Raw genomic sequence first — 13959 nt, 5'->3', positions numbered from 1 at the left:
GGCATGCTAAAACTCAGACAAACACAAACCAAGGCAAGTGTTTCCAAGGCCATGCTGCCACCATGTAGTCCACAGTTCCACTGAAACTTTAGAAAGCAAAGTTCAAGCTATTTTAAACCCATTTTAATACCTTAGCTATAGTACAAACCTAAATGCACTTATCCACTCCTCCCAGTTAATGAGCAATCTGAGAACTATTAAAGACTCCATAGACATGTGAGAAATTGTCCCTGTGCTTGAAGAGAAAAGTTTTGTGCCACAAACTGCTTCCAATCTTGGTGTGGTGTTCTCTGTCCATGAAAAGAAATCATAATCTTCAATTTTAATACCGTACTGACAAGTACAGTACTGCAATCTGTTACTGCCTGAGAGCACTGGAGAGTGTTTTGCCTAGATGCTGTAGGCTAAGTCCTGTCCTTGGGTGCAAGGGCACAGCAAGATGCATCTGTACACTTGAGGGCTAAATTTAGATGAAGGAGAAAAGGCCACATGAGTTACAGAGTTCCACTCCGGACCATTTCATGCTTGGATTTGTAGTCAGTAGCTTTACATTTCCCTGGTTAGGAGAGGGCACCTACAATACAGTCAATTTTATGCAAGTTAGGTGTGCTCACAGATTCATAGTACACTACTGAAATAGCTCTTCTCTGAGCAGAGTTTGAACAAAATTACTAACACAAATAGGGAAAAAACTTAAAACAAAAACGAAACAATTAGGCAGGAGTTCAGAAAGTTTTCTGGCTAATTTTGAGCTCAGATTTTCTCAAGATCAAATGGTCTCACAAGCCTCATATACACAGAAAAAGATGCCTGAAGAACAGAATCCCCTCTGACTCCACAGCTGTACGGAGAAGTGTGTGCTTTGCCTGCCCTCTTGAAGCCAGGCCAAAAGCATCTCCAGCTTTGATTTTCCTGCAGCTTTCTATAGTCCCTCCACGTGCTTTTCACCACCACCTTATCTACACTGGAGTTTCAGTTACAGATGCTCTTGCCCATATATCCTGTTGCCAAGGTGTATCACGTCAAGCAAACATTCCATGTGCATCAGTTGACCTACCTAAAAACCATCTGCAGTTCCCCCTTGGGCTCCCTAGGGAATGAGCACAGAGGTAACGGGAACTATTCGGTACAGCAACTCAAGAGCTTAAGTGAACTAACAAGCAAGTGAACCATCACAAAAGAGGGAATGTCTTTCATTTCAAAAGATTATATATTTTTTATAAAGTCACAGAATCAAAGTTTAGAGAAAAGAAGTGCTAGTAACTGAGTTCTAGGCTGTGGATTTATCAGTCCGTAATAGCAAAACAAGAAACCTGAAATTATTTGCAAATTAGAAAGATGTCCAGTAGGCACTGGGATTTGAAGCCAGCACTCAGTGTATTTTTACTGAAAAGCATAGTGTCATTATTGAATATGCCATGCAAACTAAGCAGAGGTTACTTTATGTTAACAAAATTACAGCAAGAGTTATCGAAGACAAAAGCTAAACCATTATTAAATAATAAGCTTCCATTAAAAATTATAAAATGGTTGTTTACTTGTCTTTGATAGAAGTAACTACTGGAGAACACAAATCCAACTGGACGTTTATTGGGCACAATGCACTTTTTAATTAGTAGTTTATAGGTAAAATAATGTATAACTCAAAGAGACAGAATCACATCAAGCTTGGCCTTTAGATTTTCAAAAAATAGTTTAATATTACTGTATGTTTTATTATTTTATAAAATTACTACCAAGACAATGGAAATATTTACATTTTATCTTTCTAATAGTGTAAACAATTTCTAATGAAAAAAATATGCCAGCTAGAGTACCAAAACTTGGAAAGGACTTGGATCCAAATATATAAGGAAAACAACAAGAAAAAAATTGATTATACAACTGTCTTCAAAATGAGAGTAAATAAATACATTTTCCAACCAATATGAGATTTCAAATTGTAAAGCCTTACATGGTACATACGTAAAATGACTTTTCCTATTTTTGTAATATTTTTATTATCATTAAATACACCTCGATTCCTACCTCCTCCCTTTTATACTGTTCATATCAGCAGACAATAGGTAAAAGTCTGGGTTTGAGCTGAAGAAGAGATTAACAGTTAAAACTGGAGATTACCAACCATTTCATAACCAAATGAGGCATTATACCAGAAAAGTCCTTCAGCTTTCACCAGCCTTTCTTTGTCATTTTAAGTCCTACAGTAACTTCTTTTCTTTAAAGTCTGTTCCTCCCACTCTTTACTCCCCTGCCTCGTGTTTTCACATTGCTGATCATTCTCACTGCTCTCCTCTGTACTTCTGTAACTGTCAAAACCTACCGTGAGGTCCATTTTCCCTGTCTGAGTACAGGGGAAGAGCTAGCAGAGGCTTTTTGGTGCCAGGCAACATCACTAGTAACGCAATACTTGATATATCCCTGAATGCTTTTTGACTTCTCTGTAGCAGGACACCACCAACTCTTATTTTGCCTGTGATCCAATAAAATGCTCTATACGCTTTTTTACAAAAATGTCATCTACCCATGTGGTATTCAGGCTGCTAATTATTCCTGCTGAGTGTGGTATGTTGTATTTTCCATGGTTGAACAGCATCCTGTTTTTCCAGACAACTGCTCCAATTTATTAAACTCATTTTGAATCCTAACCCTTCCTACCTTAGAGTTTACTTGCAGCTCACTGCAGCTGTGTCTTACCTGTGCATTTCTTAGGCAGGATCTCTGTTCTACCACCCTAATCACTAGCAAAAACAGTCTGTCACCAAACAGCCTCACTAGCAAAATGTGTCCAGGCAGATGCTGTGAACCATCAGTAACTCCTCGGGTCTGCTCTCTCCTCTCCCCACAGAAAATACACCTGGACCACGTTTCCTCAGCTTGCCCATGAAAAAAGTTCCGACACAGTTGCAAAAGACAATGAAATTAAGACATATAACACTTTCCACAGAAAAGGATCAGTTTGACATGATTTTTTTCTTAATAAATTCATGTTGACTATTATTCATCTCCTTGTTAGTAACCAGGCTACATACATATAGAGACAAAATTCTCTATCATCTACCTGCTCCTGATTTCTCCCTTCCTTCCTTTAAGCAGATCCCATTGCAAATCAAAGCTCTAGAGCCAGATGATATTCCTTGCTCCTTATCTTTGATTTCAAAATGGAAGAATGATGGATATTCCAATAGGAATGAGGACACATTAGTCCATAATAATCCTGTGTTCTCAAATAACTGAAGGCACCAGTTCAGCTCCACTCATTCAGCAACACAAAACATTATTTATTGGCTGTTAAAGAAAAATATGGCAGTTCTCCATGGCAAATTCATCCTTCTTTTGAAGCATATGTTATCAGGGCTCAGAAGGGAACTGTGAGTATAGATTTTTAAAATAGCCTTGCAAAAACATTATCTCTGAAAAACTGAAAGCGAAGCTGCACGAATGCAGTTTGATACCATATTGTTGATAGCGTCGGGAGATGTCACAGTAGCACATTTTCCATATTTCCAACATAATTTTTAAAACACAACAGAAAGCACAGAAGAGTGCTGTGCTCACCACATTGGTGGCAGATGCTGGAGAAGAGGCAGCTCTCACTCAGGCTGCCCTCCTTCCAGGCATCCCTGCCACCGGCTCAGGCTGCACACAGCACAGGCTGGCAGCACGTGGGACAGCACACCACTTGAAATTGGAGCGTTTTTAATCCTCCAGACACCATAATAGAGGTCAAATACCATTTACAGTGTTTAATATTTTATTTTTAGGAAGACTGGTGACATTATAGCTCATTGGATATTTATGAAGAGACTGAGTACTCTCATTTTCATGGGTAGTGGATGCTATGGACAGAAATGTTCACACAAAACCCAGCTGTTGACGAGCTGCATTGGGAATTTTTGGTTAGCCTACCCAACGCTGACATTTTTAAAACTGTCAAGCCTATTTTGAACAAAGCAGCCTGTTTTGTTGGTGTTTCCATACAGCAAAAGGCATACTGAGGGAACAGGCAGAGAGCATTCAGTAACACGAGTTCATTAAGTCATTGCAGCACAACTTAATTTGGCTGTAGGACATTATTTTCCATGGAAACTCTGGTTTGTGCTAATGCAGCTCTACAGGAGGTCTAATCTGAAACGTCTGATGTGCTTAGGGGGAGCAGACAGAGGAGCACCTCATTCTGGTGTGAGCACTCTGAGGGCCGTGGGCCCTCAGCTGCTGGGGTCAGAGCCTCTGGGAGCAGAGATGTCTTTAGGTTTGTCTCCAGCTTCCCAAAATGCTGGAACCCCTCAAGCTCCCAGCTGTAGGGACTGGAAGAGCAAACCGTGCCTGCCAAGGGTTGGGGCATGAAATGGCCCATAGTATCATGTGAGAGCACCGCTCAGACTATTCTTCATAGCAGGAATAACCTGACAAGAGTTACTAGTCCCACAGTCATCCAGACTGGCTAAAGCCATGTCTGCAAAACTGCTCTGAATGTCAGGGAAGGGCCCTGCAGGCACCAGGTCCCACAAGCCCTTCCTCCCCACCACAGGCACCAACACCACAGGGCTGCCAGCAATGTAACTGCTTCTGCAGTGTCAACAGGAGAATCAGGATTGCAAGTGCAACAGTCTGTAACACCACCTACTGAGACGACGCTTACGGTTTGTTTTTCTCCCGAAACCAGACCATTTATCTCTTAAAAGTTTCTATGTCAGGCTGTCAGTGTCAGACAATGCCAGACTGATGTTTGTCCTTTAAACCTTAACTATACCCTCAGCGTGTCCAGAGATGGGCAAGCTGGGGAAGGGGCTGGAGCACAAGTCCTGTGAGGAGCAGCTGGGGGTGTTTAGTCTGGAGAAAAGAGGCTCAGGAGATATCTTATCACTTTTACAACTACCTGACAGGAGGTTGTAGCAAGGAGGGGGTCCATCTCTGCTCCCAAGTAGCAAGCAATAAAAGAGGAATCTGCCTCAAGCTGTACCAGGGGAGGTTTAGATTGGATAGCAGAAGAAATTTCTTCACTGAAAGGGTTGTCAAGCATTGGAACAGGTTGTCCAGGGACATGGTTGAATGACCTGTCATTCCTGGAGGTATTTAAAAGATGTGTGGTTGAGGTGCTTAGGGACACGCTTTAGTGGTGGACAGGCAGTCCTGTGTTAAAAGTGAACTTTATGATCTCAAAGGTCTTTTCCAACCCAATTGATTCTCTGATTCTGTTTGGGCTGTAATTACAAACCCACACTTTTCCATAGGATTCCAGCTTCAGCTGATGCACTGTATGGACATCAGAAGAAGCCAGAGCCAGACTGCACACAGCCTGCCATAAATCTGGCATTTCTAACCTCTGAGCACAGAGCAGATTTCCTCTTTTTCACTCAGGCGCCTTCCCTGATTAAATTCTGATAGCTAAAAAAAAAAAAAAAAAAATGGTACTAACTCTGCCTGCAAGATGAGAAAAGATTGTGGAAATAACCTCTGCTGGAGATACTAGGGGATGAGAGTGAGATGTAGATAAAGAAGTAAATAAGAAAGAATCAAGGAACATTACAAACCACAGTGCTTGCAGGCTTCACTTAAAATATATAAATAAAATGTAGAGTTATGATAATCAAAACAGAATAATAAAGTATTATCTGCTAATCTTTTGAAGTTTGAGTGCAGCTGTTGGCTCTAAATAAGCAGGGCTTGTTACCTTTTAACATCCCTTAGAGACCTTCTTCTGCCTTGAGTACTTTCTATCGCATTATATTACAAGACAGTTTTCAAATTAGTTGAGATACTTGATAGAAGTTTTTCCCCTTCAAAAAGTCAATTTTACAAGCAAGAAAAGCCATACAAGTGAGATGGCATTTTACCAGATTAGTACGTCATTTTCATTAACTGAAATTCATCTATTATGCTATGTGAAAGAAAACAGTTAGATAGAAAATCTATTGAATTTAATTTCTAGACCTATGCTATTTAAAATCTGATTATTTTCTAGTAGTTGGACAACTTTATTATTTTAAAAGTAAAGATTATATTGAAGGTAAATACTATTGTCACTGTTAACATGGTAGAATAACATTCAGCATTCATCTCACATGACATGCATGTCACAATAATGAATAATTGTTCAATTTACTGATTATATTCACATTAAAATACTTCCTCTTCTTTCTTAATCATTTACTCTAGGCTGTACAGTCTACTTCACTTTTTTTATTAATAAAAGAAAAGTTGATCTGTAACAAGCCACTGCTTTAAAGTTTAAAAGCAAGAATTTTATGTTACAGAGAGTAGCTTAAATAGCTGATATTTCAGGTGGTAGACTACCAGAAAGTATTATTGTTTATTTCTTCACATCATTTTATTTTGTTTCAAATGAGTAAAGACAGTTATGCCATTTTTAATTCTACTTCAGGTGGCATTTTCAAAGATTATGAGGTAATACTTCTTTTAACTTAGTAAATTGGTTAGAAAGCATACTTGTTTTCTACCTGAGCTGAAGGAAAGAGTTAGCAATAAACCTTGAGTTCATGGTAGCTTAGTGTGGTTTGTTGTCCAATACAACCTACTAACAGAAAAAAAGATACCACTGAGGTATAAAATTCCTTACTCCTTCAAAGCTTCTTCACCTGGAAGTTGGCATCTAGCATAAATACCAAAAAAGCGCCCCAGTATAATGCAGTAATAGTCCGAAATACTGCAGAGTCCACATAATGAAGCCTGCTGTTAGCGCAAAGTATTATAGAGTTTTAACCTCTAAGACAGAAAGAGGTAGGAGGAAAAAAAGCTATAGGTTTATTTCTTCAAAATTTCCAATCTTCGTGAACATTGGTTTAGCTCCACTGGTTTGCAGCAAATTGAAGTCTGCAACTTCACAAAGCTCCAATAAAATGCATACTGTTCAATTTCTCCCTTTTTCTGAAACTCTGTCCATTATCATATGGAACGTAAATATATATCACTCAATTCTGAAACTATGCAGTTAAAATACAGAAGACACATTAAACACAGGTAGAGGCTTATGACAAACAATTCAGACAAAAATGCATTAAAAGCATTATGAAATCTGCTAGTATCTCCGTTATTAATATACACCACAGCTATAAGACACATGCCTATTTATCCCTGCCTCTCTGATTTTAATACAAATGTTCTGACCTCAAATAAAAAAAACCAAATGTAACTAAACTTTGCTAAGGTTCTTTTTATTTTATTATGAAATCTAGGGCTTTTTTAAAAGGTACACAGACTATGAAAACACACTGTAGTTACTGTGTTTTCAAAAAAATGTGGGTTATGACACATTCTCTAATTGTTCTGGGGAAAGCAGTAACAACTCTGAACAAGCCCCTTAAGGCTGTAAATGTATTTTCCATAAACTAGCATATCTATCGGGCTGTTATATTAATTTCCTTCTCACTGCCTCCACTACCTTTACCAACATCTTTTCAGCCTTTTTATGCAAAAAGTTACGTAATATTCCATGTAGCTGAATACTTATTTGTTTTTGAGCAAGCAGGCTCAAGGTTCAGCTGGAAGAAGCTACCTTTTGGGAAATACTTTTAAGCGTCATGCATTCTTCTACTTGGCCTTCTATAAAGAGATTTTTATGCAGTAGTAATCTTCCAACAGCATCTTGCTTGCACCAAGGGGCAGAAAGCATCAGTCTATTGACATATAAATTGTTCTCCTACCAGATTTTTCTGCCTTTTTTTTTTTTCCCTGATTAGCACCCATTTCTTCCATTTCCCAATATACATGGCTAGGTCTTGTTTACCGTAGGAGAGAGCAGAACACATTGTAGGAATGAGTTAGCAGTACCTACCACCTCGGAAAACCCTGCCAGTCTCCCATTTCCACAGGGCTCGCTTAGAAAGACTGTTAGGTCTGTGAGACTGGAGTTTAGGACTAGGGGAGAGAAAACATCAATTTTAATTCTAAATTCACCACAAGTTTACCACAGACCTTTGGCAAAGGCACTATAACGTTCTGTACTTCAAGAACCTTCATTATTAAGGTGTATAAAATGCTTTCCTTGTTTTGAAAATCTTTTCTTAAAAAGAATAACCTTATGAAAACGATTAAGGCAGAATAAATCCCTTATGGTCCACCAGTCCTCTGAGCATGTCTCTCCATTCCCTATGGCAACACTGCTTCCAGAACATCACACGCACGTAAGGATTAGCAGTGAACCAGCCAGCTACGAACACATCTGCCTCCCTGTATTTCTCTACTTCCTTACACATTCTTCACCATCACTGTGTTTAAATCATCCACGTCTCAGTGATGCATCATGCCTCATGAATGAAACTCCTGTGAATCCCTCTGCCTGTAGACCACTTGTGGAGCAGAATCTTGATTTGGATCTGAATTTGAGTTTTGCTATGAGTGAAGAGTCATTCTTGGCACACAGTAATCCAGTCTGGCCACAGTTCTCTTCCCTGCTGGTTTTGATAGTCTTCCAGCAAAACGACTAAAATCTGTAGCCTGGAAAAATTTTTTTGAGATTGTCCAAATTATTGTTTACCAATATGTGAGCTGCCATGAGGTAACCAGTGAACAAAAGTTCTGGCATCAATATAGCGTGTGCAAGAACCCAGGAAAGAAGAGGTCCTTCCCCATTGCCTTAGTCCATCTCCTATCATTTGCAGTAATAAGCATAAAGGAGGTGGACATACAAAAACGGGGATGAGGGAAGGAAAGGGAGATGGGTAAGGATAAACTGGTTCTGGTGGCATCAGGATGTAGATGAAAGAAGGGAAAAAGAAGGAAAAGCAGCAGTTCCTAAGGTCACCCAAGAGGCACAAAATTATTTCTATAGAATTACAGCTTCCCTCCCTGATAAACTGAGCCCTTGGGTGAGCTTCCTCAAAAGCTCACATCCACTTGATATACATCAAATTAGTACACCATTACCCATGCTTTTTTTTAGGGTCTGACTGAAACTAAATTTTCACTGAATTTTGACTCATTTCAAACAAGTGGCACCCATTGCAGGTGAGCCATGAGTTCCTGGAAGGTTGGCTGTGATTTGGGCTTTGCTGCAGTTTTCACTGAGCTGATGGGAATTTTGGTGAATATTTCCACAGCATGTGCCAAGCCTCAGAGAAGACTAAATAAGCTTCAAGGGAGTAAGAAGAAAGCTTAATTAAAAGCAGACCAAAATCATTGAACTGAATCCTTTGAGATATTTTCACCTAGTCCTCTGTTTTTAACTACTGCTGTAGCAGGACTCGCTGCAATCTGAGTAAAATTTTTTTGCAAAGTTTCTTTTGTACAGAATTATGACGGAATATTTCACAGCTGATAACAGACAAAACTCAAAAGAAAGTATCAGGCAGGAATCATGCCGCTTACCAAGATTAAGTTAAAAAACCAATAAATTCAATATGGTTAAATTGTCAGGGAAGATTCTGAGACTGAGGAATTTAACTGGACTTCATAAAAGTCCAAAGAAACAAGAAAGAAAGTAAAAAGAAAACAATTTTCTTTTTGCTTTTTTTATAGAGTCTGTAAAAACACTGGATAAGACAAACTGTCACTTTCCAAAAATAACTGGTCTGTATTGTGCAAGCATTCTCCAGTTGTTATTTCAGACATTTGCCCACGATGGCATGAGAAATCCCACCAGAAAGCAGGAGCCTGAAGCTAAAAACTGATTAATCAATCAAAGAGGCTTTTTTCTTCTCTGCCTAGATAGTGGAGCCAGTGCCCAGCCATATATTCCATTTTGCAATGGAGTCTTAAACTCGCACTCCTGGGAAGGCAAATGGTGAGGGAATGGGACTGACAATCGCCTGGGCCCAAGGCACTGCAGATGCCACGCTGCGTGGTTCTGCCTCAGCTCAGTATTGATTTCTCTGCTCAGTCAAAGAACGAGTTAAGTCATTATAAACATGTTTTTCATGCTATTTGGACACATGCTCCTCCACTACACTGCGCAGTTGTAAACTCTGTTTAATACATTAAACTTCCAAGCTAAATTGCATTGGTAATTTTACCTCCTTACTTTCCTGACCTTCATAGGTTTAAAAATCAGGTACTTAACCTTGCATTAATGGCAGAGGTTTTACTGCACAAGATTACACATTTAAAGCCATTATTATAACCTCTGCTCCTAGGTATAAAAGGCTGAGAGGCATTTAAATACATGGCAGGAAAATGACTGGTAAGGAAGAAGAGGAAACCTTTGTGGCACCATCTTTTTGTGTGTGGGGGGGGTGGGTTTTGTTGTTTGGGGTTTTTTTGCTTTGTTGGTTGTTGGTTTTGTGGGGGTTTTTTGACTCTGTTCTCTTTGACTCAACTTAGCTGTCCCAGTTACTATACCGAAAGCTCTCAACCCTGACAAAGTTATATGCATATTTCTAATGCTTTTAAGAGTGACCAGTGCAATGTTAATTGCAGGATTGCAATTCAGCAGTTAGGCCTTGTTTTCACAAGGAAAAGGTTTGGCATTTGCCAATTACATGTAAAATTCTAGTAAAGGCAAAATTAGTGTCATCCTAACATGAGTTTGTAAACTCAGTTTAAGAAGAATACAATCGTAAAACTTCATTTTCCAGGCATTATCTTCAACTGTCCACATGCTCACAAAAATTCCTCTGGCTCGAGCTTTGTGCTATTTAAAATCCAGTTTGCTGGAGGTATATGCCAACTCCTCCCGGGCTGCATTTGTTACAGGCACAGTGAAAACACCCTCATGCTCAGCCTGCTACGTCATGCCTGCTCTCGGTAGGATTTCACTTTGCGTGGAACCTACGGAGAAGCTCACAATAAGCCACCATCGCCATGCTGCTGTGGAAGTACAGCTTGCAGGCCAGGCCTGGCAGTCCATCATACATCTGAGGAACCGAATTTGTTTTTGCATAAATAGTCCCTTAATTTTTTGTTTTATCTCAAATAAGCACTTGGTTTCAGATTTTCAGTTTCCAGGTCTTTGGAGCAAAGTAGACTGATTTTAACAGGAAAGGCCGTGCGGCCGGTAATGTTATTCTTCTGTTGCATTAGCTACCTCTTGGGATTCAGCGCTACCCGCTATGCCTGCGATTTTGCATTCAGGTGGAGCAACTCAGTAGTTACCAGACCTTATCAATATGCAATAAAAGGTGGCAGCTCTTGTTCACACTATCACTGGGAACGCCAGATGGCCTTTTCTGGCTCATGACCCAAATACATTGTTGGTTATGTTGTTAGTTTACTTCAAATGTCTATTTGCTTTAATTGTCACAGTCCTAGGTTTTCTAATCATAAGTCTTGAAAAAACATGACTTTATTCTTTTCACTAGCCATTTCTCTTAAAATACAATATTAAGTATAAACTAAGATTATATTAGCAGCATGAAAGTTACATTTTTTAAAAAGAATAAAACCAACAAGAACTTGGAAAAACAAAAACTTTAAATTTCATTGTATCCATTGAACCTTTATGGTTCACCTTAGATTTACTAGTATCCTGTGGAGACCTTTTAAATGCAGTAAAACGTCTGCCCCAGGTAAAATTCCCGGCACTTCAGTACAAAGGTTTTGTAAGTGGTGGTTTATAATGCATGTGGGATTTGAAAAGTACATTTTTTCTTCTCTTGAAGATAAGTCTTATTAAGATGGCATACCACCTTGGAGGCAATAATGGTTTTTTTCCATACTTCAACTTTGCAATAATACTATTTCTTGTAAGAAAAGCAAAAAGGGGTTTTTTTTCATCCTAGAGGAGGCTGATACTTTCTGACTCAATATTGTTACAGTATGATATGGATTTAAAAACCCTTGATCTTCTAAGCACAGAAATCACCACTGCCAATATAAATCACCAATACTCAATCTATAGCTAGACTTAAAGCTTCTGGTTTTCATCCTGTGTTTGCTTTACATCTTCACAAGTAAAGCTACTTGAGGCATACAGCACAATTTTAAGATAAAATATATACTAGAGAGGACAAAAATCTATTATGTCAGTAAATCCAAATCAGGACTATAATTCTAATTATACTTTCTTAGAAGTATGTTTTCTAAATGCTTTCAGAAATCAAATTTTAGGGCTCACCTTGCCCCTCTGAACCTTGCCCATACCTCCAAGGCCACAGCCAGGCTATCACCCCACCAACAAACTGGGCTCCACAATGGTGTGTTAGAGGCATCAGGCTTTGACAGCACTGCACTGTCGTTCTGTTAGCCCGTACTTCATTTAGCTGACTTGCCAAACAGAATTACAGCATTTTAAATATGCAGATTGTTCTGAAACGTTCTATTGTATGACACTGGGTATTAAAGTAAATCTTGCTGAATGCATGCAAAGGCAGGTGAATCACTTTAAACAGCATAATAGGCACGCACACTTCAATTATTCTAGGTTTCACCTGTAAAGTATTGTTTCAAGCAAACTAGATTTAACAGAACATTGCCTTTATAGTAGCATCAATTTGTCAACTAAATTAGAACAATAAATATCACAAAACTCCTGCAATAGACTTGCATTTTAAATCTGGTTTAAACAATATAGAAAACAATTACCAACACAAAATCTCTCAGAAATGGCTTCTGATCACAAGACGGGATGGGATCATCAGGCTCTCCCATGCCTAGGCAGAGCCCCGGTCCCTCCTAGGAAGGCCCTTCCTAGACTCAAAGGAGTCCCCAGAACCCCTGGCTACACTGGAGTTTGACTGCAATATGTGCAATCTTTCGCAAGTTTCTTCTCAGCTCCTCTCAGAAATCCTCCTTATATAGGATTAATTCATCAGATTGTTCCCTCCTTCCCCATTCCCCCTGCCTCTCTGGACACCATCCTGCAGCAGAAGCCCAGCTGTAATCAGATACTCCAGCCACTGCATAAAATCACAGAAAAACACAGGCTGGAGGTCACCCAGTCCAGCCTCCTGCAAGAAGCAGGGCCAACATCCCAGTGAGGTCACGGTGCCCAGGGACATGTCCAGTCGAGTTTAGAAAATCAGAAAATCTCCACAGCCTCTCCGGGCTCCTGATGGGGTGTTTAACCACATCTGTTGGTTGTTGACCATGCCAGTTCTTTGCTGTATGTTCAATTTGAACGTCCCTTGTTGCAACATACAGATTTTGCCTCTTGTCCTTCCTCTAAGCCTCTCCGAGCAGAGCTAGGGAAGGTTGCTGTTAGGTTTGGTCCACCCTATCGCACCCTTCTCTTCTCCAGACTAGGCAAAGCCAGCACCCCTGTCTCTCCTCACATGAGGAAGTGCCTTATCCATCTACCAGCCCTCCACAGAAAACTCCTTCTGCATATGTCTCCTGAAACTACACATAGCACTGTGGATGTAGTGTCCCCACTGCCATCTCCTTGTCCTTCCTGCTGGCTGCAGCCCTGCTAACACCACCCAGCCTGCAGTTAGTCTGCATGGCTATAAAGCCACACTGGTGACCCATGCCAACGTGTTGTCCACCAGCACATCAGGTAGATCTCAGCTGTTGTCCCAGGAGTGAATCCCCAGCCTCAGCTGTGGCACAGGGTCACTCCATCCCAGGTGCCGGACTTCAGACTGCCCTTCGCTGGGATCTGTGAGGTTCCCAAAGGCCAGTATCTCCAGACTTTGATCCCTCTGAGGTCCACCCTCCTCCTAAGCCACCTACCCAACCCCAGCTGCCTCAGTGTTGGCAGTTTGGTGGGGTTTGCCTTGATGGCTGTGCTAACATGGAGCCAAATGACACTCATGACTGTCACCATCAGGGAGTTGTCCCATCGGGATTGCAGTCATATTACCCAAGTCCGACTTGTCCTTTGCAAACCAGTGCTGGATGCTCCTGTGACCTCCCTGTCCTATGTGTGACTGGACACAGCATCACATCCAGAGAGACCTGCTCCTTGGTATCCTCAGGCACTGCTGTGAGGCTGATGGCCCTGTAACTCCCCAAGTCCCCTTTCTTGCATTTTTTAGTGATTTCAGATGCAGAAAGTGTCAATAAAAGCTGATATTTTGGCTAGGGCCTGATTTCTTTAATTTTTTTTTCTAATTTTATCCAATT

The sequence above is a fragment of the Falco cherrug genome, chromosome 8 (assembly GCF_023634085.1).
Source record: "Falco cherrug isolate bFalChe1 chromosome 8, bFalChe1.pri, whole genome shotgun sequence".
Lineage (NCBI taxonomy): Eukaryota > Metazoa > Chordata > Aves > Falconiformes > Falconidae > Falco > Falco cherrug.
The sequence above is the reverse complement of the archived record's forward strand: the minus strand, read 5'-3'. Positions refer to the sequence as shown.